The following is a 25,704-nucleotide window of genomic DNA, read 5'->3' on the forward strand; positions in this document are numbered from 1 at the left end:
TCTGACTGGCTGAGATGTAGAACAGAAGGTGGTCTTTGTAGGGAAAGTACCTGGTAGATTCTATTAATTTTAAAATATTCTGTCCTATGATGACATATCCTGGTATATGCTATATCTAAAATGGACCAAGTCTCTACTGAAGAAGAATGTGTATGTTTTTCCTCCCTCTCGGATGTATTTTCTATGTTTTGCTTTTCTCTGAGTCCCCCAGACTTATACAAGCTATCTCACTCTAGAGACCATAATACACATCTTGTCTTCCTGTTGTCTGCCACATTTCTTGGTTCCAAGCAACAAAATAAGAGTTTGTTAAGTGAAGCCCAAAAGGACTTTATTACAAATTTAATGGGTGGGTCACAGAGTCACCAGGAATTTCAGGAGGACTGGAGCAGGGACAACCTCCTTGCTGACATCACTGGCCCTGGGAACTGCATCTTGTGGCCACTGCCAACACCAGAGTGGCTGTCCTGAACCCCTGATTCTTGATGTATTCTTGATCAGTGCCTAGTTTTAAGTCCAGGGCATCAGGTTGTAGAGCTACAATGTTCAACTGATGAATGGCTGACTCAACTATAAGTGAATTTAACGGACACTGGGAACACTGGGTACCATGCTGTGGTTCAGTTGCTCAGTTGTGTCTGACTCTTTGCGATCCCATGGGCTGCAGCATACCAGGCTTCCCTGTCCTTCACCATCCTGCCGGAGCTTGCTCAAACTCATGTACGTCAAGTCAGTGATGTCATCCATCTCATCCTCTGTCGTCCCCTTCTCCTGCCTTCAATTTTTCCCAGCACCAGTGTCTTTCCTAAGAGAGTTGAAGAGAGTCAGCTCTTCACATCAGGTGGCCAAAGTACTGGAGATTCAGCTTCAGCATCAGTCCTTCCAATGAATATTCAGGACTGATTTCCTTTAGGACTGACTGGTTTGATCTCCTTGCAGTCCAAGGGACTCTCAAAAGAGTTTTCTCCAACACCACAGTTCAAAAGCATCAACTCTTTGATGTTAACCCTTCTTTATGGTCAAACTCTCACGTCCATACATGTCTACTGGAAAAACCAAAGCCTTGACTAGACAGACATTTGTCAGTAAAGTAATGTCTCTGCCTTTTAATGCACTGTCTAGGTTTTTCATAGCTTTTCTTCCAAGAAGCAAACGTCTTTTAATTTAGTGACTGCAGTCACATTTCTGCAGTGATTTTGGAGCCCAAGAAAATAAAGTCTGTCACTGTTTCCATCATTTCCCCATCTATCTTCAATGAAGTGATGGGACCAGATGCCATGGTCTTCATTTTTTGAATGTTGTATTTTAAGCCAGGTTTTTCACTTTCCTCTTTCACCTTCATGAAGAGGCTTTTAGTTCCTCTTCGCTTTCTGCCATAAGGGTGGTGTCATCTGTATATCTGAGGTTATTGATATTTCTCCCAGCAATCTTGATTCCAGCTTGTGCTTCATCCAGCCCTGCATTTCACATGATTTACTCTGCAAATAAGTTAAATAAGCAGGGTGACAATATACAGCCTTGACACACTCCTTTTCCAACTTTGAACTAGTCCATTATTCCATGTTTGGTTCTAACTGCTGCCTCCTGACCTGCATATAGCTTTCTCAGGGGGCAGGTAAGGTGGTCTGGTATTCCCATCTCTTGAGGAATTTTCCACAGTTTGTTGTGAGCCACACAGTCAAAAGCTTCAGTGTAGTCCATCAGGCAGAAGATAGTTTTCTGAAATGCTCTTGCTTTTTCTATGGTCCACCAGATGTTGGCAATTTGATCTCTGGTTCCTCTGCCTTTTCTAAAACCAGCTTGAACATCTGGAAGTTCTCAGTTCATGTACTGTTGAAGCCTGGCTTGGAGAATTTTTAGCATTACTTTGCTAGCATGTGAAGTGAGTGCAAATGTGCGGTAGTCTGAGCCTTCTTTGGCATTGCCTTTCTTTGGGATTGGAATGAAAACTGACATTTTCCAGTCCTGTGGCCACTGCTGAGTTTTCCATATTTTCTGGCATATTGATACTTTTACAGCATCATCTTTTAGGATTTGAAATAGCTCAGCTGGAATTCCATCACCTCCACTACCTTTGTTCATAGTGCTTCTTAAGGCCCACTTGACTTTGCACTCCAGAATGTCTGGCTCTAGGTGAGTGATTACACCATCATGGTTATCTGTGTCATAAAGATCTTTCCTTTATAGTTCTGTGTATTCTTGCCACTTCTTCTTAATACCTTCTGCTTCTGTTAGGTCCATACCATTTCTGTCCTTTATTGAGCACTTCTTTGCATGAAATGTCCCCTTGGTATCTCTAATCTTCTTGAAGAGATCTCTAGTCTTTCTGTTGTTTTCCTCTATTTCTTTGCATTGTTCACTTAGCATGGCTTTCTTATCTCTCCTTGCTTTCTTTGGAACTCTGCATTCAGATGGGAATATCTTTCCTTTTCTCCTTTGCCTTTCACTTGTCTTCTTTTCTCAGCTATGTGTAAGGCCTCCTCAGACAGCCATTTTGCTTTTTTGCATTTATTTTTCTTGGGGGTGGTTTTGATCACCGCCTCCTGTACAACCCTGTACAACACAAATCTCCGTCCATAGTTCTTCAGGCACTCTGTCTATCAGATCTAATCCCTTGAATCTATTTGTCACTTCCACTGTATAATCGTAAGGGATTTGATATAGGTCATACCTGAATGACCTAGTGGTTTTCCCCACTTTCTTCAATTTAAGTTTTCCCTACTTTCTCAATTTAACTCCTTCAACAAGGAGTTCATGATCTGAGCCACAGTCAGCTCCCAGTCTTTCATTTGCTGACTATATAGAGCTTCTCCATCTTCAGCTGCAAAGAATACAATCAATCTGATTTTGGTATGGACCATCTGGTGATGTCCATGTGTAGAGTCTTCTCTTGTGTTGTTGGAAAAGGGTGTTTGCTATGACCAGTGCATTCTCTTGGCAAAACTCTGTTAGCCTTTGCCCTGCTTCATTTTGCACTCTAAGGCCAAACTTGCCTGTTACTCCAGGTATCTCTTGACTTCCTACGTTTTCAGTCCAGTTCCCTAGGATGGAAAGGACATCTTTTTTGGTGTTAGTTCTAGAAGGTCTTGTAGGTCTTCATAGAACCATTCAACTTCATCTTCTCAGCATTAGTGGTTGGGCCATATCTTACTGTGATATTGAACAGTTTACCTTGGAGACAAACAGAGATCATTCTGTCATTTTTGAGATTGCACCCAAGTACTGCATTTTGGACCCTTTTGTTGACTATGATGGCTACTCCATTTCTTCTAAGGGATTCTTGCCCACAGTAGTAGATATAATGGTCATCTGAATTAAATTCGCCCATTCCTGTCCATTTTAGTTCACTGATTCCTAAAATGTTAATGTTCACTCTCGCCATCTCCTGTTTGACTACTTCCAATTTACCTTGATTCATGGACCTAACATTCCAGATTCCTATCCAATGTTGTTCTCTACAGCATTGGTATTTACTTGACCACTGGACACATCCACATCTGAGCTTGGTTTGTGCTTTGGTTCAGTCTCTTCATTCCTTCTGGAACTATTTCTCCACTCTTCACCAGTAGCATATAGGGCACCTATCGACCTGGGGAGTTCACATTTCAGTGTCATATTGTTTTGTCTTTTCATACCATTCAAGGGGTTCTCACTGGGTGCCATGAGGCATGCAAAAAGCGAAAAAAAAAAAAAAAAAAAAAAAAGCTCAGTTCATGTCTTCTAGGAACTTAGATTTTTATTTATTTATTTTTGGCTGTGCTGGGTCTTCACTGCTGTGTGGGCTTTCTCTAGTTGCAGCAAGCAGTGCTTCTCATTGCAGAGCACGGGGTCAGGGTCTAGGCATGTGGGCTTCAGTAGTTCTGGCTTGTGGGCTCTAGAGCGTGGGCTCAGTAATTGTGGTGCATGCGCTTAGTTGCCCTGAAGAATCTGGAATCTTCCCAGACCAGGGATTGAACCCCTGTTCTCTGCATTGGCAGGTGGATTCTTAACCACCAGACCACCAGGGAAGTCCTAGGAGCTTAGATTTTACGTGAAGAGCTGCAGTGTACAAAAATTGTTGTTAGGAAACAATTACAAGGTTCTGCATAACTACAGAACTGAATTCAAGGTTACAGAACCCGTGTGTAGCAGTGGACCCACAGTGCTATGGGGCAGTCTGTGCATCACCACATAACCAAAGAGTAGATGGCACCTGGCAGCTTGCCATTGGTCTCGGGGCTCTCTGGTCAACAAAAAGGACATTTTTAACCTTGCAATATGTACCAGAAAACTTTCCAGCTTAAAGGCTAAAATGCCTTTGCACACATTCTCTCCTAGGAGCGTGGGGAGGGGAAGTGAACTGGTCATGTTGGGGAATAATTACTGATACAGTTCAGACAGACAGAGAGAGGGTCCAGCTGACAGAATGTCTTGAACAAGAGGCTTAATTTACATTTTGTCTGACAGAAGGGATTCGAGAGCTGTAAGATCTTTTTGAAAAACAGTTACCTTTGAACTTGAGGCAAAAGTAGTCGCCCACCAGCCAGGAAGCAACTACAGATGTAAAAATCACAAAGGCTTATAATGAGATCACAGTGGAGAATAAAGGTAAATTTGAAAGATTCTTAAGGAAGAACTGGCAGGTAACTGAATATGTGGTGGGCAGAGAAGGCAGTCACATGTGATACTATTTAGCATTATTCACAATTGGGAGTGGTAACTACCAGAAAAGGATACTTTCCCTTCAATTTGCTAAATTTCAGATACTGCCTAGATATTCAAATGGAGATTTCCTTTAGACTCTAGAAATATAAAACTGCATAACAGGTGAAGGAGCAAAGCTAGGGCCATTTGCTCTCAGGTAACAGGGAAAATTACTTTGCCAAAAAAGGTCTTTCTAGTCAAGGCTATGGTTTTTCCAGTGGTCATGTATGGATGTGAGAGTTGGACTGTGAAGAAGGCTGAGCGCCAAAGAATTGATGCTTTTGAACTGTGGTGTTGGAGAAGACTCTTGAGAGTCCCATGGACTGCAAGGAGATCCAACCAGTCCATTCTAAAGGAGATCAGTCCTGGGTGTTCTTTGGAAGGAATGATGCTAAAGCTGAAATTCCAGTACTTTGGCCATCTCATGCAAAGAGTTGACTCATTGGAAAAGATTCTGATGTTGGGAGGGATTGGGGGCAAGAGGAGAAGGGAACGACAGAGGATGAGATGGCTGGATGGCATCACCAACTTGATGGATGTGAGTTTGAGTGAACTCTGGGAGTTGGTGATGGACAGGGAGGCCTGGCATGCTGCGATTCATGGGGTCGCAAAGAGTTGGACACGACTGAGCGACTGAACTGAACTCAACTGAACAGGGAAAATTAGGAAAGTAAATGGAGTGAATGTGGAGCACCACCTATGATTAATCTTTCGTCTTTCACCCCAGAGAACACTGTACAGATAAACTTCAACTCAGTTAATCATCAGAAGGCTAGACAAATTGCCTCAATGAGGAAAGCAATGAAAGTCCGTTGACAAAGGACAAAACAAAGCATATTTCCTCTTGTTAAACATGGCCTCCCAGGCCTTTATGTTAAGATTTCATGTGAGGTTATAAAGATCTGCTCAAACAAGATTACTTCACCCTTGCTAATTATCTTTAGACCCCTGGAACCAAAATAGTAACTATTTTGAAGCTACTGAACTTTGCCATAGGTCTGTCATATGGGGGGAGACTCTATTTGCTGGTCCCCCTCCTCTACAGTGGGAGAAGGCAATAGCACCCCACTTCAGTACTCTTGCCTGGAAAATCCCATGGACAGCGGAGCCTGGTGGGCTGCAGTCCATGGGGTCGTGAAGAGTCGGACACGACTGAGCGACTTCCCTTTCACTTTTCACTTTGACGCATTGGAGAAGGAAATGGCAACCCACTCCAGTGTTCTTGCCTGGAGAATCCCAGGGACGGGGGAGCCTGGTGGGCTTCTGTCTATGGGGTCGCGCAGAGTCAGATACAACTGAAGCGACTTGGCAGCAGCAGCTCCTCCACAGCAATCTCCATTGCTATGCTGTGCTCTGGGCTGGCTTCCTGGGCACGGGGCCTATGCAGGTGCACACGACCTGATGACTGGAAGGGATGACTTGATTTAATGCTCTGTTATCACAAGCTTAAAATTCTTAATAATTTTTAACAAGGGGCTCTGCATTTTCATTTTTTACTGCACCCCAAAAAGTTTATAGCCAGTCCCACCTATCATATTCAAACATAAAAGCTGTATATAATTGACTCTTGTTAAGTGGACCAAACTCGTTCTTGGTCACTGGACCAATTTTGCTTTTACACATTTGATAAAATGAGGCAGGGCTCAAATCAGTCAATTATCTATGTGTCTACCGCCGCTGTAAATGTTCTTAACATGGAAGGCCTGTGAGACCATGGTCACAGGTGAGGAAGTCAGGAGGCCATAGAAACATTTACAGAAACTGAAATGTCTTTATCTGCCCACACAAATCAGGTACTCAGAGCAACGATGGGCCCACTTAAAAACTGACGTTCTATAAAGTCAGTAGAAAAGGTCAAACAGGATTCAACTATGTGCAAACTCTGATTCAGGTGTCATTAAATACATATAACTCACACCATGTGGAGAGATCTTAATTTGGTTCAGTTCCTGAAGGAACTATATGGAAGGATTAAATACATTGACAGAGCTCCCATGAAGGACGAGACTCTCTGATGGGATTTTTATTGCATTTTACAATTAGGCTTTATTTCTTGTGGGTTGCACCTCTAAAATTCTAAATTACATCAGGGAAATATGACTATTAAGTTAGAAAAGCTGTACCCTAGTTCTTCAAGAATACAGGTAAAAAAGCAAAATTGACATATATAATAAAATTTCCTCTTTATTTGTATCTCCAGCTTCAGAAAAAAATACCCTGAAATAAAACTGATGCAATTCATAGTAGTTTCAATGATCTAAACTCTATTTTCATGAAACCCAAGAATAATAATATTTCTCCTTAAAATAATCTGAAAATGTATTTTTAGTATCACGGGTTCTCCTGAACTAGAGATCAGCAATACCTTGTAATTTACCTAGAATTTTTAAAAAAGTTTTTACTTGAAGCATCCTCATTGAATTACTGAAAACTCAAATGAAATGATACTGTTGAAGTACTTTGTTCTTTCAAATGAAAAAGTTATACTATCATTAATGGGAAACAATATAAAAAAAAAATTTCTGGGATTTTCAGGATCAACTTTGATGACTTTTATATTTGTAGAAAGTTAAAACAATGGAAAATAAAATAGTTAATCCTTAATCAATTACAGAGTTTGTTTTCAAAGTGAAATTGTTTTCAAAGTGAAATTTTGAAGTATTTCAAAGTTAAATACTCAGTTATGATACAGGACATCTTATGTTTATTCTCGGCTCTCTAGCACCCTCTAGAGCTACGCCCATCACCTCTCCACAGTGACCACCGCTATAGAAAGGGAACTGTGATGGAGGCTTCCGGACATAATGAGATGGAGATGAGTCCATGTGCTTCATTTATACAGACTACAATGACAAGCAATATCCAGCTTGTGAGCTTGTCATCAGCAGCTTTCAGCCCTCAGCCTGAAGAGGAGATTCTTCAGTGTCTAAGTAAATAGCCCTGACTCAGAGCCAGTTTGGCTTTCTCTGAGACTGGGAGCCAAGGAAGAAGGAGGTGCCCATCCGTGGAAGGCACTGGCTCTGTTGGGCTATCCTTTTTCAAGGCAGAGAGCAGGCCCACATCTGGAAGTGCAGTGACGAGGCCAGCACCATGGACAGCACGCTGGCCTGCTTTCCCACACAAGGGGCTCTGCTCAGAGACCCCGTCAAACGCTGCATGTTTTCCTCACTGCAGTGCACAGTCCATCTTTCAGAAGGGAGGCACCTATATCTCAGGGTGACAATTAAAAATAACAAAGTAGTCATTGAGCATTAGACCCATGTGCTCTCCAAGAGAAATCATTAATGAAGGCATCTGGAGGCTTTCAGGCCCCATGTGGAGGACTTCCTGACGGCCCCCATCCCTGACCGTGATCATGAGAAAACAAACAGTACGCAGCTGGCTGCTGATGGAGGCACTATGTGAAGCTGAATGCCCTCTAAAAACACTTGGTTCCTAACAGCGGGGAGCTATCCCCTTTGAGATCTCGCTCAACCCAACACCACAGCATCATTCGTCCTGGTGTAAAATCTCTCCAGCAGAGAAGGACACACAATGAGGTACAGACAGTGTGAACCAGCCAGAGACATCATAGAAGTCTCCACTGAACCTCAAGGCAGTGAAATGAGGTTAAAACCCTTCAGAGGAAAACTCAAGGGCCATCTTCCCAGCCCACAGTCATCTTTTTTCCCCTGTAACCTGGTTCCCACCTCCAGAAAAAAGGAACTGAATAAGACACATTAGAAATATAAACATATGCAAAAATGTTGTATCCCTCTGCTGTTAGGAAAACAAGAGCTTTAGTGACAGGTTTTGCTCCAAAATGCCTTCTGATGGTCTTTTATCTCAGCTGTTTTTGTTAGAGTCACTATTGATTACCGTTCTAATACCAAACATAATATGAACCATGGACAAGCACAGATCAGACAGGTACACACCCAGCACTCTCACCATCTTTCTACATCTTATTCTTTCCATAGCACTTAATCACATTTCAACGCATTATGACCTGACTTATTCATCGTCTCTCTCTCCTCAGCTCCACCAGAATGCTCCCCCACCCGCACTGAGAACTGACTTTGCTGTGTTCACCACTATATCCCAGGCCTAGAGCAGCACTGAGTGAGCCACCCACCCACTCACTCTTCTGCGGGTTACTTAAGGTACACACTGCTTCCTAATCGCCACTGACTGAGTGACTCTGTGGCATCAAGCATTTGGCTGATATAAACTGGGTCTCTTTATTTTTCCCTGTGGGACTCAGCGAGATAGATCTTCAAGAGTGACCCCGCTCCTCACCCGGAAACAGCGAGGCATCGTAGCCCTCCTGTCCCTGGGGTGGAATATGGTCTAGCTAGTTAATGAGGACATCAACCCTACTCTGCTACATAAAGAGAGGCAAAGCCAGCTCAGCCTTGGAGTGAGGAGGAGGGAGGGACAGGAGGAAAGGCTGCCCAGCTACACTTCTGGAGGGCCATCAAACTGGTCCTACACATCAGGAGACACCCATCAACCTAAGCTATAACCACTCCCTAGGCCATCCCAGCAATGCCACACCCATCAGGTGCCCTTCCCTGGAAGAGCCTCTCCTCCTTGCAGCTCCTCTGGGTTTATCATTTGCATCAGTGCTTCTCACCAAAATGATTAAAATGTCCTTCTGCTCAGGGCTGCAGATTCCTCAAGGGCTTTGAACATTGTCTCTTGACCAGAGCTCTAAGCCCAATTGCACCCTCTGTCACAAATATACACTGGCAGCTCCGAACTATGTCCCTACCCAACTTTAAATATATTTCCCATTTCTGGGCCACTCCAGCTATAACACACTAGGAATTATAATTTATAGTAATTCTATAATTATCTTGTGAGCAATACAGTCACACTGCATCACATTTTTGCATTTTGAATTGTTTTGTGTTTAAACTAAAAATATACCCCATTTTTGCTACCCTGCTTTTACAAGGTCTCAAAGAATAGAAGTGGCCCAGAGCTCTCTCAACCTTTAAGAGACCTGATCCCGCCCACCCCATGGCCCTTCTGATAGAGCTATTTGCATTCAAATCCTATTTTCAGCCCAATGCAAGCTCCTGGAGGACAGTGGCCATAGCCACCAGCTGGATGCTTGTTAGATGAAGCTGCTCTTGGCCATGCTCAAGGACAGTGTAGAGAGAAGTTTAGTCAAATTTATGGCTTTTTCTTTCAATATAGACTGAAACTAGGAAATGTCCATCTAATACAGGATGGCAAGAAAAAACAAACCTATTTCATGTCATTAAAATAGCATGTGAAGATAAGAGGGGTTTTTTTTCAGCTCCCTTTTCCTTTCCTAGAGAGAAATTAAAAGTACATTAATGATCTTTTTTTAGCCTCTTATTCATTTAACCAGTGAAGTTAAAATATGGGTAGATTATAACCAAGTGAAGATGGCATGAGGACTTGAGTTAACCCTACAGGAAGAGATGCTGCCCTTCAGTAGCGGGTCTGCATGTCACTTTACCGCCACCTGCTGGTCATGATGGTCAGCGTCATGAAACAGCATCATTAAAAACAGTGACTTTCATTCCCATTCCTCTTTCTGAATCTCTTGCGAACTTAGATACCACAGATCCCTGTGACCAACAACTTCCACTTGGTACCACGGTGTTCCACATGGGTAGTAACTCCTGAGCTGGCTCCTCAGAACACCAGTGCTAGTCAGAGGGGCTGCGGAAGGGAGTTCAGTGGCTGAACACTCAGTAAAAGCTCTGGAAGGGTCACAGTGTAGCCAGCAGATTTCAGGCTCTGAAGAGTTCCTTAGCAAAGTGTCTTAACTCTGTGGAATACAACACTTTCCAAACTCATTTAATCATGTAACCACTTTTGACACAGAACACCTATCCACATTTTCAGGTACTCTAAAGGCTTAAGGTCAGAGGGCACTGAGCTAGTTCCAAAAATCACAGCTGTAAATGTTTCATGGTATCGAATGCTTGCCTGCCCCACAAACCAGACGATTTCACAACATGATTTTCGTTTATAAATGACTTGCCAACAGATTTACACCCTTTCTTACATCACCTCCAAGACACTCAGGATGGCAAAGTAATATTGTTGTCACTATCACGTCACAGCCAAGTTATTTCAAAAGTGAAAAAATCATCTTACCATGAGACCTCTGTAAGACGTTTCCAGCAGTGCTTCTCAAACTTTTTCAGCAAAATACCTCTAGTAGCAAAAAAGGGAAAACTTATACCCTGGAGCAGAACTGCCAAAAGCAGAACATGCCTGAAATCTCATGCTTTAAAAATTCATGTAAGAAACCAACGTGTTTGTGAAAAGATAAATGTTCAGGGTTACTCACTGCAGCAGTGTTTTTAATACCAAAAGACTAAGAACAACCCAAATGTATAGCAACAGGAAAGTAGCTAAATTATATTGCAGTCATACAGTGGAATATAATAACTGTATAGTTGTTAAAGAATGGAAACATTCTCTATATGTTGTGGTTGTTGTTTAGTCAAGTTGTGTTCAACTTTTCACGACCCCACGGACTGCAGCTCACAAGGTTCTCTGTTCCTCACTGTCTCCTGCAGTTTGCCCAAGTTCATGTCCACGGAATCAGTGATTCCATCCATTCTCTACATAGTGACATGCAAAGCTCTCCCAAATATCTTGGCATATGAAAAAAAAGCATGAAACAATAGTGTATATATACTAGTTTTTATCAGAAGGGGACAAAAATAAGAATCTGTATTTCAGATATGCCTATATATGCACAAAGCATCTCTGGAAGGATCCACAGGAAACAAACCCATTATATCTTGGGGAAGAGAATGGGAACTCAGAAAAAGGGGGACAAGGATGAGAGGAGACTTTTCACAGCACAGCTTTTTATATTTTTTGAGCCATATAAATGTATAATCTATTAAAATTATATTAAAATTTCAAAATTATGCAAATTTTTGTTCTACTCCATGACATAGTCATATTTGCCCTAAATTTTTTTAAATTACACATGTATTTTCACAATTGTAAAATGAAATCCATATTTAAAGTCCTGCTTTGTGGGTCATCTGGGACGTCATATGTATGGTTCAGTGTGAAAAGTATGGGTTCAGGCCATTTAAATCTTGCTTAAATATTTAGCCTTCATTTCATTTGGAGAACCAACATCAGCACACAAAAAATCTTAGAATGCTACTAAAAAATGCTTTCTCAACAGTTTGGGATTTTTATCTACAGGCTGGGGTTTCTAATCGGGGAAAGATTAATCCCAGCATCTTAGAACTCTTATGCTCAAAATCAATACCAATCTATCTTTGGTAATTAAGAAAGGGCCACCACACTGAGATGGCTCCCAGAGTGCACAGCTCACAGACTTCTGCCCATTCTTCAACACTAGTGAATCTAGCGGCAGCCAAACCCCAAAACCAAACCTCTGCTTCACGGCGCAAGTAACTGAACTTCAAATTCTTCAGCTATTTTCTACACGTATTTAAAAGACTGGTGATTATTTTTTAAATTAATCAGTCTGGCTTAAGTCAAACAATTTCCTATTTCCTTAATGGAAAAAAATAATTAGGCTTCTTTTGGTTATACTTCCACACTTTTATTAGAATGCTTTTTATATATTATATGTGAAAAAATATAGCATTTCTTTTTTATATGAAAGATATGGGCTAAAAATAAATAAAATACAACTCAGATATAACTGATGGAAAAAGCAAATGCAGCATGACTAATGTCAATAAAAGGTACAATACGTACCTAGAGCATTTTGTCCCAGAAAAGATATTTTAAGGACAAGTTTTGCATCGTCGTTTGCCTCCCAGGAGTAGTTTAATAAACCAACAGTGCTATAAATGTCTCCTAAATTCTCCCAAACTGAAATTTTATTTCTAGGTGTAAATAAGGCCAGAGTTAAAAGGACAAACAGCATGAAGAGATGAAGCCGTGGAGCATGACCAGCAGGGAGTCATCTGCTGCTGCTTTCATCCTCCCTGGTTCCATTTCAGAAGGCTGTTCTCTCTGGGATCCCTTCAGACAAACAAACAGAGAGTGGGGACCATGAGGACTTAAAACTCTACTGCAATTTCCTGACGATCTGTTGGATATTCATGAGGGGCAGAATGACTCCACCTTTAGGTTTTATATCAGCTGTAATAATGAGTTATGAATAATTGATCTCTAGGTAGTAAATTATTCAGGCAAGCACACAGTTTCCAAGGAATCCTGGAGAGAGTCTAGCTAATGGCATGAGATGAGTCAGAGGCAGCTGCCGAAGGGACACCCCACATCACCCCATGCAGCGGTGGCAGGGGAGTCAGGGATCCCAGCAGGTGCTTTTCAATGAGGGGGCCATATTAACGCCTTTTGAATTAGTATAAAGTGGAAGTTCCCCACAGGGCACTCCAGTGTCTCTCCAAGATATGAAACACTGAGCCCTGACCACTTCATCCATCAGACCAGGATATTTGTTATCAGCTGAATACAACCTCTGCTGCTGAAACTAGCACTGAACTGAAAAACTATGAAATCAAGAATGTACGTGTGTGAATACACACACACATACATACTTGTGTGTTTATGTGTATGTATATATGCACACACACAGTATATGTATATATACATATTCACAGTTTGTGTGTTTCTGTACATATATACAAAGACACACACACACGAAGTTTTTGTCATTGTGCAGAGAGCAAAATAATGCTAAAATAAGCTTTACCTGGAGGAAATTATCTACTGCTCTTGGTTTTCAAGACCTGTTGAATACACCTTACCCCTTCTGAGTTCAAAATTCAACCTTTTTAAAGAGAGTAAGGCTCACTTCAGGTATGTGTCGAGTCCCATCCACATCAAACACCCATTCCTAAGCAATGTTAAACTGCCTTGCACATAACATCTGTCATTGAACCTTCTTATAATTTTCATTTCTAAAACAATTCTGAAAATAATGGAAATTATTCATAGTTAAAGCTCAATAATCACTGTGCTGAAATATCTTTCAAAGAGCACATGAAATAAAAGCAGCTGATCAACAAATAGCAAATCCGTTACTGTAAAAACTGCATCGTCTGATCTTGCCTCCAAACCCACAATATCTGTACTTGTGTGAGGCCCATGAGAAGGAAGATGAAGGAGAGAGGAAATGAAGGGCTGCCAGGCTACAACTTTCCTCAAATCTCTCCTGAGGGAAGGCAGGTATAGCTACGTGATTAGGTTTCTAGAGGTTTCTCCAAACTCAAACTAAAAGGGAAGTGGAAATATCATTCAAACTAAAACGCTGAGTGCCAACCACATGTAGGAATTTGAGGACACTGACACCCAGACACATTCTAATCAAAGCTTCAATATCCCAAATTTTCTATTAGAAATTTGGAAACTTAGAACATATGCATTTAACCTTCCTTCCTCACTTGCTCAATAAAGGTCCTGAAAAACAAAGCCTTTAATTTTTCTCTGATCTAAAAACAAGATTGATTGGTCTGAACTCAAAGATTAAGAAAGCAACATTAAGCTTAAGCTATCAAATTTCACAGTGATCATCACTAGCAACTGCAAAATCAACCAGCTTAACAACCTCAGAGATTCCATGTACCGTGGTCCAGGGTTTGCATTTTTTTTAATTTATTTTAATTGGAGGCTAATTATTTTACAGTATTGTAGTGGTTTTTGCCATACATTGACATGAATCAGCCATGGGTATACATATGTCCCCCATTCTGAACCCCCCTCCCAACTCCCTTCCCATCCTATCCCTCAGGGTCGTCCCAGTGCACCAGCCCTGATCACTATGTCTCATGCATCAAACCTGGACTGGTGATCTATTTCACATATGGTAATATACATGTTTCAATGCTATTCTCTCAAATCATCCCACCCTTGCCTTCTCCCAGAGTCCAAAAGTCTGTTCTTTATATCTGAGTCTCTTTTGCTGTCTCACATATAGGGTTATCGTTCTCATCTTTCTAAATTCCATATATATGTGTTAATATACTGTATTAGTGTTTTTCTTTCTGACTTACTTCACTCTGTATAATAGGCTCCAGTTTCATTCACCTCATTAGAACTGACTCAAATGTGTTCTTTTTAATAGCTGAGTAATATTCCATTGTGTATACATACCACAGCTTTCTTTTCCATTCATCTACCAATGGACATCAAGGTTGTTTCCATGTCCTGGCTATTATAAACAGTGCTGTGATGAACATTGGGGTACACGTGTCTCTTTCAACTCTGGTTTTCTCAGTGTGTATGCCCAGGAGTGGGATTGCTGGGTCATATGGCAGTTCTATTTCTGGTTTTTTAAGGAGTCTTCACACTGTTCTCCATAGTGGCTGTACTAGTTTGCATTCCCACCAACAGTGTAAGAGGGTTCCCTTTTCTCCACACCCTCTCCAGCATTTATTGTTTGTAGACTTTTTGATAGCAGACATTCTGACCGGCATGAGATGGTACCTCATTGTGCTGTTGATTTGCATTTCTCTAATAATCAGCAACGTTGAGCATCTTTTCAAGTATTTGTTAGCCATTTATATATCTTCTTTGGAGAACTGTCTGTTTAGTTCTTTTGACCATTTTTTTGATTGGGTCATTTATTTTCTGGTATTGAGCTGCATGAGCTGCTTGTATATTTTTGAGACTAATTCTTTGTCAGTTGCTTTGTTTGCTATTATTTTCTCCCATTCTGAAAGCTGTCTTTTCACAAGGTTTGTATTTTCTAAACACACCTGTGCTTTGTGCTCAGTCGCTCAGTCGTGTCTGACTCTTTGTGACCCCATGGACTGTAGCCCACCAGGCTCCTCTGTCCACGGGATTCTCCAGGCACAAATACTGGAGTTGGTTTCTATGCCCTCCTCCAGGAGATCTTCCAAACCCAGGGATCAAACTCAGGTCTCCCTCATTGCAATCTGAGCCAGCAGGGAAGTCCAAGAATACTGGAGTGGGGTAGCCCATCCCTTCCCCAGGGTGTTTTCCTGACCCAGGAAAAGAAGCGGGGTCTCCTGCATTGCAGGTGAGTTCTTTACCAGCTGAGTTACCAGGGAAGCCCTATACACACTTATTAAGGTATAATCGGCATGTGATACACTGCACATATTTAAGGTATATAATTTGATAAATTTTGACATCTGGATATGCCCACAAAACCATCTCCACAATCATGACAACGAGGATGCCCTTCAGCTCCAGAAGTTTCCTCATGCTCAGGGTTTGCTTTTTAAATAACTAAAACTTTGGGTAGATTTTTCACATGATTACTAAACAATAGCAATGCTGTCCTAATTAGTATGTTCTACATGTCAAAGGTTTCATGATTGTTCATTTATACTTAAAATTATCAGGTAAAGGGGGCTATGAGAGCAGCTGAGAAATATAAAGTGATTTTATCCCTGTTAAGACTATGGAACAGAAATTCAATTTCATAGTATTTTAAAGCAATGAGTCACATAATATTAAATGCATATTTTAAAAACTACATGAAATTATGTATATAATGCACAATTAATGTACATAAGCTACTTTTAGAAATTTTGGTGTTAACTATATCTATTTCCCATGTAAATATAAACTTACAAATCTGGTTCTAAAAGATAACTGACCAAGAAGCTAATAGTAACATACGGGTTGTTGTTTTTCTCCCTTGTTGACTTTCAAGTCATACAGGTCAATCTAAGTCTACTATTTAGACATGAATATCATGGCAACCAAATTTTTTCCCCAGGAAAATCTGCTCAGGAGTAATAAAGTAAGCCAAAACTAATTTTAACCTGAGAGTTTTATGCTTTCTCATTTCTTTGACAATTAAGTTATAGATGAATCTCATTTTCCAAGTTATTTAAAGGTGCAAGTATCACAACTCAAATTTTCAGCTCAAAATATTATAGAGGTGGGTACTGGCCAAAACTGCCTATACCTACTTCCAGGTCAATGCACATGTCAAAAAAGGAAGCAGATCAGTTCAGAAGGGGAAGGACTGGGAAAACAAGATACCCTCTCAGATGATCCTCAGGAGCAAGCGACAGTACAGGGAACTGCCAGCTGTGCCAGGCCCAGTGCTAGGTGGCTTGTTCCAACAAAAGCTGCTGGAGCAAAGGTTCTCTCAAGAAGGAAGGCTGCTTGAATAGAATCAAGAACAAGAAGGGCTAGTTACAGTTTGTTCTGGCATCAGGAAACTATAAAGTTAGTGTGAAGAATATTGTGATGTCAACCATTAAAAACCTTGGATTTGAAATCTATCAAAACTCATCTCAGACTTTGCTGTAACACATCTTGCAAAAAAAAAAAATTCCTTTATTTGTTAGGGGATTAAAAACTTGAACTGTCCTACACCTATAAAGTTTTTTCTTGTATATTGTACATTTATTCTCAAAGCATTTTGTTGTATTTACTGAACGCTAAGTGCTAAGTTGCTTCAGTCGCATCCAACTCTTTGCGACCCTATGGACTGTGGCCCACCAGGCTCCTCTGTCCAAGGAATTCTCCAGGCAAGAATACTGGAGTGGATTGCCATTTCCATCTTCAATTTATTTAATAAATTAGACAAAAATCACATTTAAAATAATAGGCTTACACACTCTTGTGTTTTTAAAACTTAAAGTAGTCAGCAATGATAACGTTAAAGGGACCAGCATATTCAAATACATTTAAAAATATTGTTTATTAAAATAGCTTAGATATCCCTACCCCCATCTCATACATTTATAAAGAATAATATTCCCTATTTCCTGGGGGTATTATTCAGTGTTAGAAAAACCATTAGCTTCTCTACTCACAAATCCACCAAAGCAATACACTGGAACAACAGAGTGGTATAAGGAAAGAATTTAAATAGTCTGAAAATGTAATAAATATACTAAAGTAATTTATCTATACTCTTCTCCTGTCAACATATTTTAAATAAATCCCTTTTGTTTTCTTTCAAACAACAGTAATGTAAGAAAAAAAGGATTTTACAAAAAGGCTTTTTGTGTGTTGTTGTCTTCCTTCTGAATGCTTCTTGGTGGTTCAGTCTTCAGGGAAGGCTTGTTTGGCTCCTGAAGTGGAGGGTTTCCTTGCACCCTACTCATCCTAAGGTATTGTATTTATTAGTCATCCCTCATTCCTAAGTATTACATCCGAGATAAAAAGCTCATGGTTTCTTTCCTGCTAATACATGCAGCCTCAGGAAGACGTGAATCACTTACCCCAGAACGTCAACTTCATTACCACAATTGGGGTAAACCAGTGTGCACCCACTCTCTCTCCTCCCTTTTCCCTTCCCGCTCCCAAACTCTAATTATGTAAGATGGCCAGAATCTCACAGGACCTGAACTGCAGACCAAGTGGCAAAGCTCAAAGTGAAGTCTAAGTTCAAACTTACCCTGTCCAGATTTACCTAGGAAGGAGCCTATACACAATATGTTCCAGAACATGAACTACTTTAAAAGAGATTTTAAGATGCACTCATATTATAATCTCTATTAAAAGACTGAAGATTTTAAGGGGAAAAGACCTGATCACTATAATAAAAAAACAGAAGAAAACTATATTTTCTGGCATGGCAAAATGGAAAGAAATCATTAGTTTCCTCCAAATTGCTTTTATAACTCTCCACTGCATAAACCTTTGAATCCTATTAAATTAACTCAGCTCACTCAACAATCCAATTCCATCATCACAGATACCTGCTGGGGAGAACTCCCGGTCATAATATAGGAATAATAGCTTTAATAAGAGTACAGAGAATAGGCTCAAAGCAAGACTCATTAAATCTACTGATGTCTTATTTAGAATGACTCAAAACTGAAAGTAAAGATATGTTCAAATAATTAAGTAAATCAGACAGAAAATCCATAATAGTTACAATATATAAACAGTAGCTTTGCTGAAGGCTATCTGCTATTAAATAGCAGAAATTACTGTCATTCTGAGTCACTGAAAGCTGTTTCAAATATTATAAAATCTATACATTCTGATAAAGAACTATTACTCATTTTTAATTATTTTTGACACTAGCAGGTTACTAAAATCAATTTATTAATTTTCTAAGAGGAAATAATGCCCTTTTCCATAAACAGTGAAAAAATACACACAGAAAGGGAGGCTTTTTAGTTCATTCCTTATAATAAGAAAACTGATTTCTCCATGTCTCAGTGTGTTGGAAACAAACTTGAAAATGGATGAAGTCCTTTTTTTCTAATTACATTGAGCATCTCAGCAAAAGTGGCTATAATCCACTGAAAGTGAAAGTGAAAGTCACTCAGTCATGTCCGACTCTTTGTAACCCCATGGACCATATAATCCATGGAATTCTCCAGGCCAGAATACTGGAGTGGGTAGCCCTTCCCTTCTCCAGGGGATCTTCCCAACCCAGGGATCAAACCCAGGTCTCCTGCATTGCAGGCGGATTCTTTACCAGCTGAGCCACAAGGGAAGCCCAAGAATACTGGAGTGGGTAGCCTATCCCTTCTCCAGCGGATCTTCCCAACCCAGAAATCGAACCGGGGTCTCCTGCATTGCAGGTGGATTCTTTACCAACTGAACTGGCTCAAATATTCTTCAACTGAAGCATGGAATGCCCATCACGTCTCAGTGACTGAAGCTTGGTTATTCATTAGTGTTCCAGACTTATACTACTGACAGAAAAGATACACTGAAATAGTCATTATATAATATCTCTGAGGATACAAAAAGGCACAACAGTTTTTCACTTCCACTTCAAAGAATACCAGAATCTGGTCACCACATTTGTTGAATGAATATCAAGTTTCTTTATTATGAAGATTTTTTCAAGCTTTCACATGGTACAAAATTCCAAATGTACAAAAATGGTTAAGTGGAAAATAAGTCTCCTTCACTCCTTGTCCTCGATCTTTGAGGCAACTACTATGACCAATGCCATGTTTCCTTGAAGACTGAATAAATGTCTGTCAGTGGATACAGTAAACACCAGAAGTTGGATGGCAGGATTACAGATCATTTTCCTGCTTTACGCACACATGTATTTTTGTAAAATGTATGCATGTTACCTTCAATATTGGAAAAGAAGGTAGCCAAGGGTTAACTGTAAGTACGTGCCTCTAGAGTGTTCAGGAGACATACACTGGCTCTGAGGGTTCCCAGGAAAACAGTCACTGGGAACAATGTTCCCTATTATGAAGAAGAGACCCTTCATCTGATTAAATCAAATAACTGTCCAATTCTTCCACCTATTTCATTTTAGTTATACTTTCACTTCTGATTAGACATTCAGCTTCTCCAGACTCACCCCAGAAAATAGTGGGGAGGTACATGAAAGGAGGTGCTTATTCATTCTAAGCCTAGGATTAAGAAGCTGCATCATGATTTAGAGTCATCTTATCTGAATTTGTTCCTCACCTAGACTGATCATCTCTAGGTGTATTAAGATGAAAGCTGAGGAATGGATCTTAATGGGATGGCTTTAGCATGGTTCTGTCCTTCAAAAGCCCTGACCCCCTTGGCCCTACCCCTGTTGGTGGTTACAACTCAACACAACACTTTGGAACTGGGCTATAAGCCTGAGATATTCTCAGGAGGGACTGGGCTAAGGACAGCCATTTTTTTAGCTTTACAATAAAGGACCTGGACTGTTTTGGGTTTCTTTTTATTGCCTCTTTATAACTTTTCACCTCCTTTATTCTCAAGGTCTAAGACCACCCTGCTCTTGCTATCAATATGACTAATTCTATCAGCAGCCTCCAGCCTCCATCTCTCCCATATTGTTTCCATGGCTGGGAGGGAAACATGCTTGTTAAGGCTTTTAAATATCCACTCTAATACAGGCCCCAGAGCTTTCCTGGGAGGCAAGGTCCTGGGCCTCGCTGTGTGGGCTTGGGGACACTTCTCCAAGGATTTGGTGGCCTTTTCTATTTAGGATCCTCATCTCATACTAAACAGACTTGATACTGGGAAAAAATGTCCTGTGGAGAGAAAAGGCATTTCCACGTTAACCATGTTGAGCATATTCAGGTGAAGACCAAAGTATAGGTGCACAGTTACGGAGGGAAATATTTAGATATTTTCATGGATAAAACCAAAGGGGGAGAAAATGAAAGCTCTGAAATAAAGCACAGGAACCAGCAAAATAATGACCTCACGTAGCTAAGAGGAAGCTGGGCAGTGGCCATTCCCACATCTCCAAGAGCAACCTGCCACGCAAAGGCTGAATAACTGCACTGGCTGCTGGTTGTTTTACGTCTCTTCTAGAAAGGAAGTTCCTAAGGGCCGAACCTTGTATCCTATTGCTTCAGTTTCCTTCCTGGTTCTTGGTCTAAGCCAAAGATTTATTACATAAATTGTATTACACGCTTGAGTTGACAAACTAAAAGACTAGAGCACAAAATCAACTCCACATAATAATGTCACTGAATCTTAAATGTGATAAAAGTTTTTTTAAAAGCCAGCATTCTATGCTGATAAGATTAATGTTGAAATTCACCAACTGTGGCCCATGATTCCTATTAAATTATACATACTATTCTAAGTATCAAAGTAACTTCCTAGCTTATCAAAACCTTTGGTTTGTATAATAAAAAATTGACAGCTTAACAAAAAACAAAAATTATGAGCCAGAATTGGAATAAACTTTAGGAATATGCATTAACTTTATCACACCTTCACATTATCATTAGACCAGAGTTTCTGTAATTTATTATGAAAGAAAATATTCCCAAATATTGTTTTATGAATTTCATTACACAGAGTATAATAAAGTAAAATCCCCTATCTCATTCACTAATCATTTTAAGCTTAATTTTATTCTACTGTGATAACGAAAAAAGAATGCCAGATATTTCTATGCCCAAAAAAACCCCCCTCTCTCCAAACATTTATTAATCAAGTATAATGCCCACAGTCTTTTAAAAAATCTCATAGTAAATGCAGAAAGTCAATAAAAATGTAAAGGAATGTGATATTTACATTGTAATTCAAATTCACAAATTCATGAATAATGTAGATGGTAGAGTGATGCCCTCAAGAGGCACAGTAACAAATTGCAACTATCTAAGAAAGTTTTTTAATTAAATCTAAAGTGCGTATTTCCTGGACCTAGAGTTCACAGGAACTGTTAACAGTGACCTACAAACCAGGTGAGGCTTATGGACTGTCAAATAACTCCTTTACTACGGGTACCAAGGCAGTAGGCTGGCATTTGAAGGTACTATGCATGCATGTGTGCATGCGTGCTGACGCTAAGTCATGTCTGACTCTTTGTGACCCTATGGACTGCAGCCCATCAGGCTCCACTGTCCATGGGATTTTCCAGGCAAGAATACTGGAGGAGTTGCCATTTTCTCCTCCAGGGGATCTTCCCGACCCAGGGATCAAACCTATATCTCCTGCATTGGAGGCAGATTCTTTAGTGAGACACCTGTGAACCCAAAGATACCACACCCTCTACTTATCAACTCAAAAAGTTAGGAGTGTATCTGAAAACATGAAGAAAGTCAGATCTACTCTGATCTGTTAAGGGAACAGCATTCATAACAATACAGAAATCTTTTTAGGAGGTATTTTCTACCCATCTCTAAACCAATTTCCTATGTTTATGACCTAGTATGTAAAGCAGAATAAAAAACATAATCTAACAAAACTGCCTGGAGAATGGGCGGTGCTTGTTAATGTGGTTTGATCACAAACCAAAGGTACAACTGTCAACACTCCCGGGAAAGGATGTAAAAATATGGGCTTAGTCTCCTGCCTCTATGTGTGCATTAAAAACAACAATCAATGGTGAGCTGCTGCCCTACACAGCTAAAAGGTCAGCATTCCGAGGACCAGTTTCTTTCAGACAGCCATAGAGACAGGAAAGAGTAGATGACAACAGAAGCATTATGATCTCATGAAAGATTCTAGAAGTTTCTAAGATCACACACCTAATATCAAATAGCTTTGCTTGGAGACTTTTCTCTCTTAAAAGTGGAATGCAAGGGCTTCCCTGATGGCCCAGAGGTTAAGAATCCACCTGCCAATGCAGGGTACATGGGTTTGATCCTAGTCCAGGAATATGCCACGTGCTGAGGAGCAACTAAAGCCTGTGTGCCACAACTAGTGAGCCCACACTCTAGAGCCTGCAAGCCACAACTATTGAGGCATGCGTGCCTAGAGCCCATGCTCCACAACAAGAGAAACGACCACAATGAGAGATCAATGCACTGCAGCAAAGAATAGCTTCTGCTCACAACTAGAAAAAGCCTGCTGAGCAACGAAGACCAAAGCCCAGCAACAAGACACAGCCAAAGAGAAAAAGAGAAAGAAAGAAAGAGGAATGCAAAAGAAAAGCTTCTACTTAGAGAGTCCCAGTTGCAGTTGAGCTTCCCTGGTGGCTCAGATGGTAAAGAATCTGCCTGAAATGCAGGAGACCGGGTTTGATCCCTGGGTCAGGAAAATTCCTGGAGAAGGAAATGGCAACCCACTCCAGTATTCTTGCCTGGGAAATCCCAGGACAGAGAAGCCTGGTGGGCTACAGTCTATGGGGTCGCAAAGAGTTGGACACGACTAAGTGACTAACACTTTTTTTTCACTTCCAGTTGCAGTTACCAGGTGGTGTCTAAGAAAACTGAAGCTCGGATTAGGAACCTGTATAATCTTAATCTCAGTTAAGAACAAGACTAGCTTTACTTACTGATCTGTTCACCTTCAAGGCCTGTGGACTTAGCCATGACACTGCACTGCCTTTCTTTGAGCATGCTAACACTCCATGAGCAGCCATATTCACAATCTTTCATAATTTCAGCAGCTCTAAAGTCAAACGTCAAAGACGGGCTCGATAAAGGACAGAAATGGTATGGACCTAACAGAAGCAGAAGATATTAAGAAGCGGTGGTAAGAATACACAGAAGAACTGTGCAAAAAAGATCTTCATGACCAAGATAATCATGATGGTATGATCACTCACCGAGAGCCAGACATTCTGGAATGTGAAGTCAAGTGGGCCTTAGAAAGCATCACTATGAACAAAGCTAGTGGAGGTGATGGAAATCCAGTTGAGCTGTTTCAAGTCCTGAAAGATGATGCTGTGAAAGTGCTGCATTCAATATGCCAGCAAATTCGGAAAACTCAGCAGTGGCCACAGAACTGGAAAAGGTCAGTTTTCATTCCAATCCCAAAGAAAAGCAATGCCAAAGAATGTTCAGACTACCGCACAATTGCACTCATCTCACATGCTAGTAAAGTAATGCTCAAAATTCTCCAAGCCAGGCTTCAGCAATACGTGAACTGTGAACTTCCAGATGTTCAGGCTGGTTTTAGAAAAGGCAGAGGAACTATAGATCAAATTGCCAACATCCGCTGGATCATGGAAAAAGCAAGAGAGTTCCAGAGAAACATCTATTTCTGCTTTATTGACTATACCAAAGCCTTTGACTGTGTGGATCACAATAAACTGTGGAAAATTCTGAAAGAGATGGGAATACCAGACCACCTGACCTGCCTCTTGAGAAACCTATATGCAGGTCAGGAAGCAACAGTTAGAACTAGACATGGAACAACAGACTGGTTCCAAATAGGAAAAGGAGTACATCAAGGATGCATATTGTCACCCTGCTTATTTAACTTATATGCAGAGTACATCATGAGAAACACTGGACTGGAAGAAGCACAAGCTGGAATCAAGATTTCTGGGAGAAATATCAATAACCTCAGATATGCAGATGACACCACCCTTATGGCAGAAAGTAAAGAGGAACTAAAAAGCCTGTTGATGAAAGTGAAAGAGAACAGTGAAAAAGTTGGCTTAAAGCTCAACATTCAGAAAACAAAGATCATGGCATCTGGTCCCATCACTTCATGGGAAATAGATGGGGAAACAGTGGAAACAGTGTCAGACTTTATTTTTTTGGGCTCCAACATCACTGCAGATGGTGATTGCAGCTATGAAATTAAAAGACGCTTACTCCTTGGAAGAAACGTTATGACCAAGCTAGATAGCATATTGAAAAGCAGAGACATTACTTTGCCAACAAAGGTCCGTCTAGTCAAGGCTATGGTTTTTCCAGTGGTCATGTATGGATGCGAGAGTTGGACTGTGAAGAAAGCTGAGCACTGAAGAATTGATGCTTTTGAACTGTGGTGTTGGAGAAGACTCTTGAGAGTCCCTTGGACTGCAAGGAGATCCAACCAGTCCATTCTGAAGGAGATCAGCCCTGGGTGTTCTTTGGAAGGAATGATGCTAAAGCTGAAACTCCAGTACTTTGGCCACCTCATGTGATGAGTTGACTCATTGGAAAAGACTCTGATGCTGGGAGGGATTGGGGGCAGGAGGAAAGGGGGATGACAGAGAATGAGATGGCTGGATGGCATCACCGACTCGATGGACATGGGTTTGGGTGGACCCCGGGAGTTGGTGATGGACAGGGAGGCCTGGTGTGCTGTGATTCATGGGGTCTCAAAGAGTCGGACACGACTGAGCGACTGAACTGAACTGAACTGAAAGTCAAATGTCTACAAAAGCAGGCAAATAGTGGAAAGTGTAAGAGACAGTAAGAAGGGGCAAGAATGTAGCTAACTGGAGAGGACTCTAGGATCTGCCTAAAGAAGGCCACTGCCTGCAGCTTCAGTCTGCACTGGCTATACAGGCAGCAGCATTAGCAAATATGATCAAATCTTCTAATTTTTTTTCAAGAGAAGATGAAAAGCTCAACTTTAGGAGAGTTGTTAGGAGAGCTGCCCATTTTTAAATACTGGCAGCTAATTTAGATTTTAAAAGAAACGACTCTGCAGGCCAAACCAAACGTATATAAAGTGATTATGACCAGTATATAATATGTTGTAGAGATTCTGATGATGAATGATTCCTGTCTGAGAGATTCTGGACTAGATCTTCCCTATTAAATGATTTGTCAGTTATCCTCACTGTCGAATTCATTCTACACATCCAGGCTTTCTTCAGCTCAAGTCATAAATCTTAAGTTCAGGTACTGCCAAGGTCACTAACAAATCACTTCCCACCCAATCGTCCCCAGCCCCCTCTTCTCTCCCAATCTCCTCTCCACTTCCCTACACACTTACACACATACACAGACCCATTATTACCCATTATCTCAAGTTTGAAATGTTCAA

The 25,704-nt window shown here is 40.7% G+C and overlaps 1 protein-coding gene across 1 annotated transcript in view; it reads right to left on the reverse strand.

The window, feature by feature from the left end:
- Positions 1–25,704, reverse strand: part of NEK11 (NIMA related kinase 11) — a 265,196-nt gene that overhangs the window by 233,675 nt on the left and 5,817 nt on the right. The gene's annotated exons all lie outside the window — the stretch shown is intronic.

Source organism: Bubalus kerabau, chromosome 2, assembly GCF_029407905.1.
Source record: "Bubalus kerabau isolate K-KA32 ecotype Philippines breed swamp buffalo chromosome 2, PCC_UOA_SB_1v2, whole genome shotgun sequence".
Classification (NCBI taxonomy): Eukaryota; Metazoa; Chordata; class Mammalia; order Artiodactyla; family Bovidae; genus Bubalus; species Bubalus kerabau.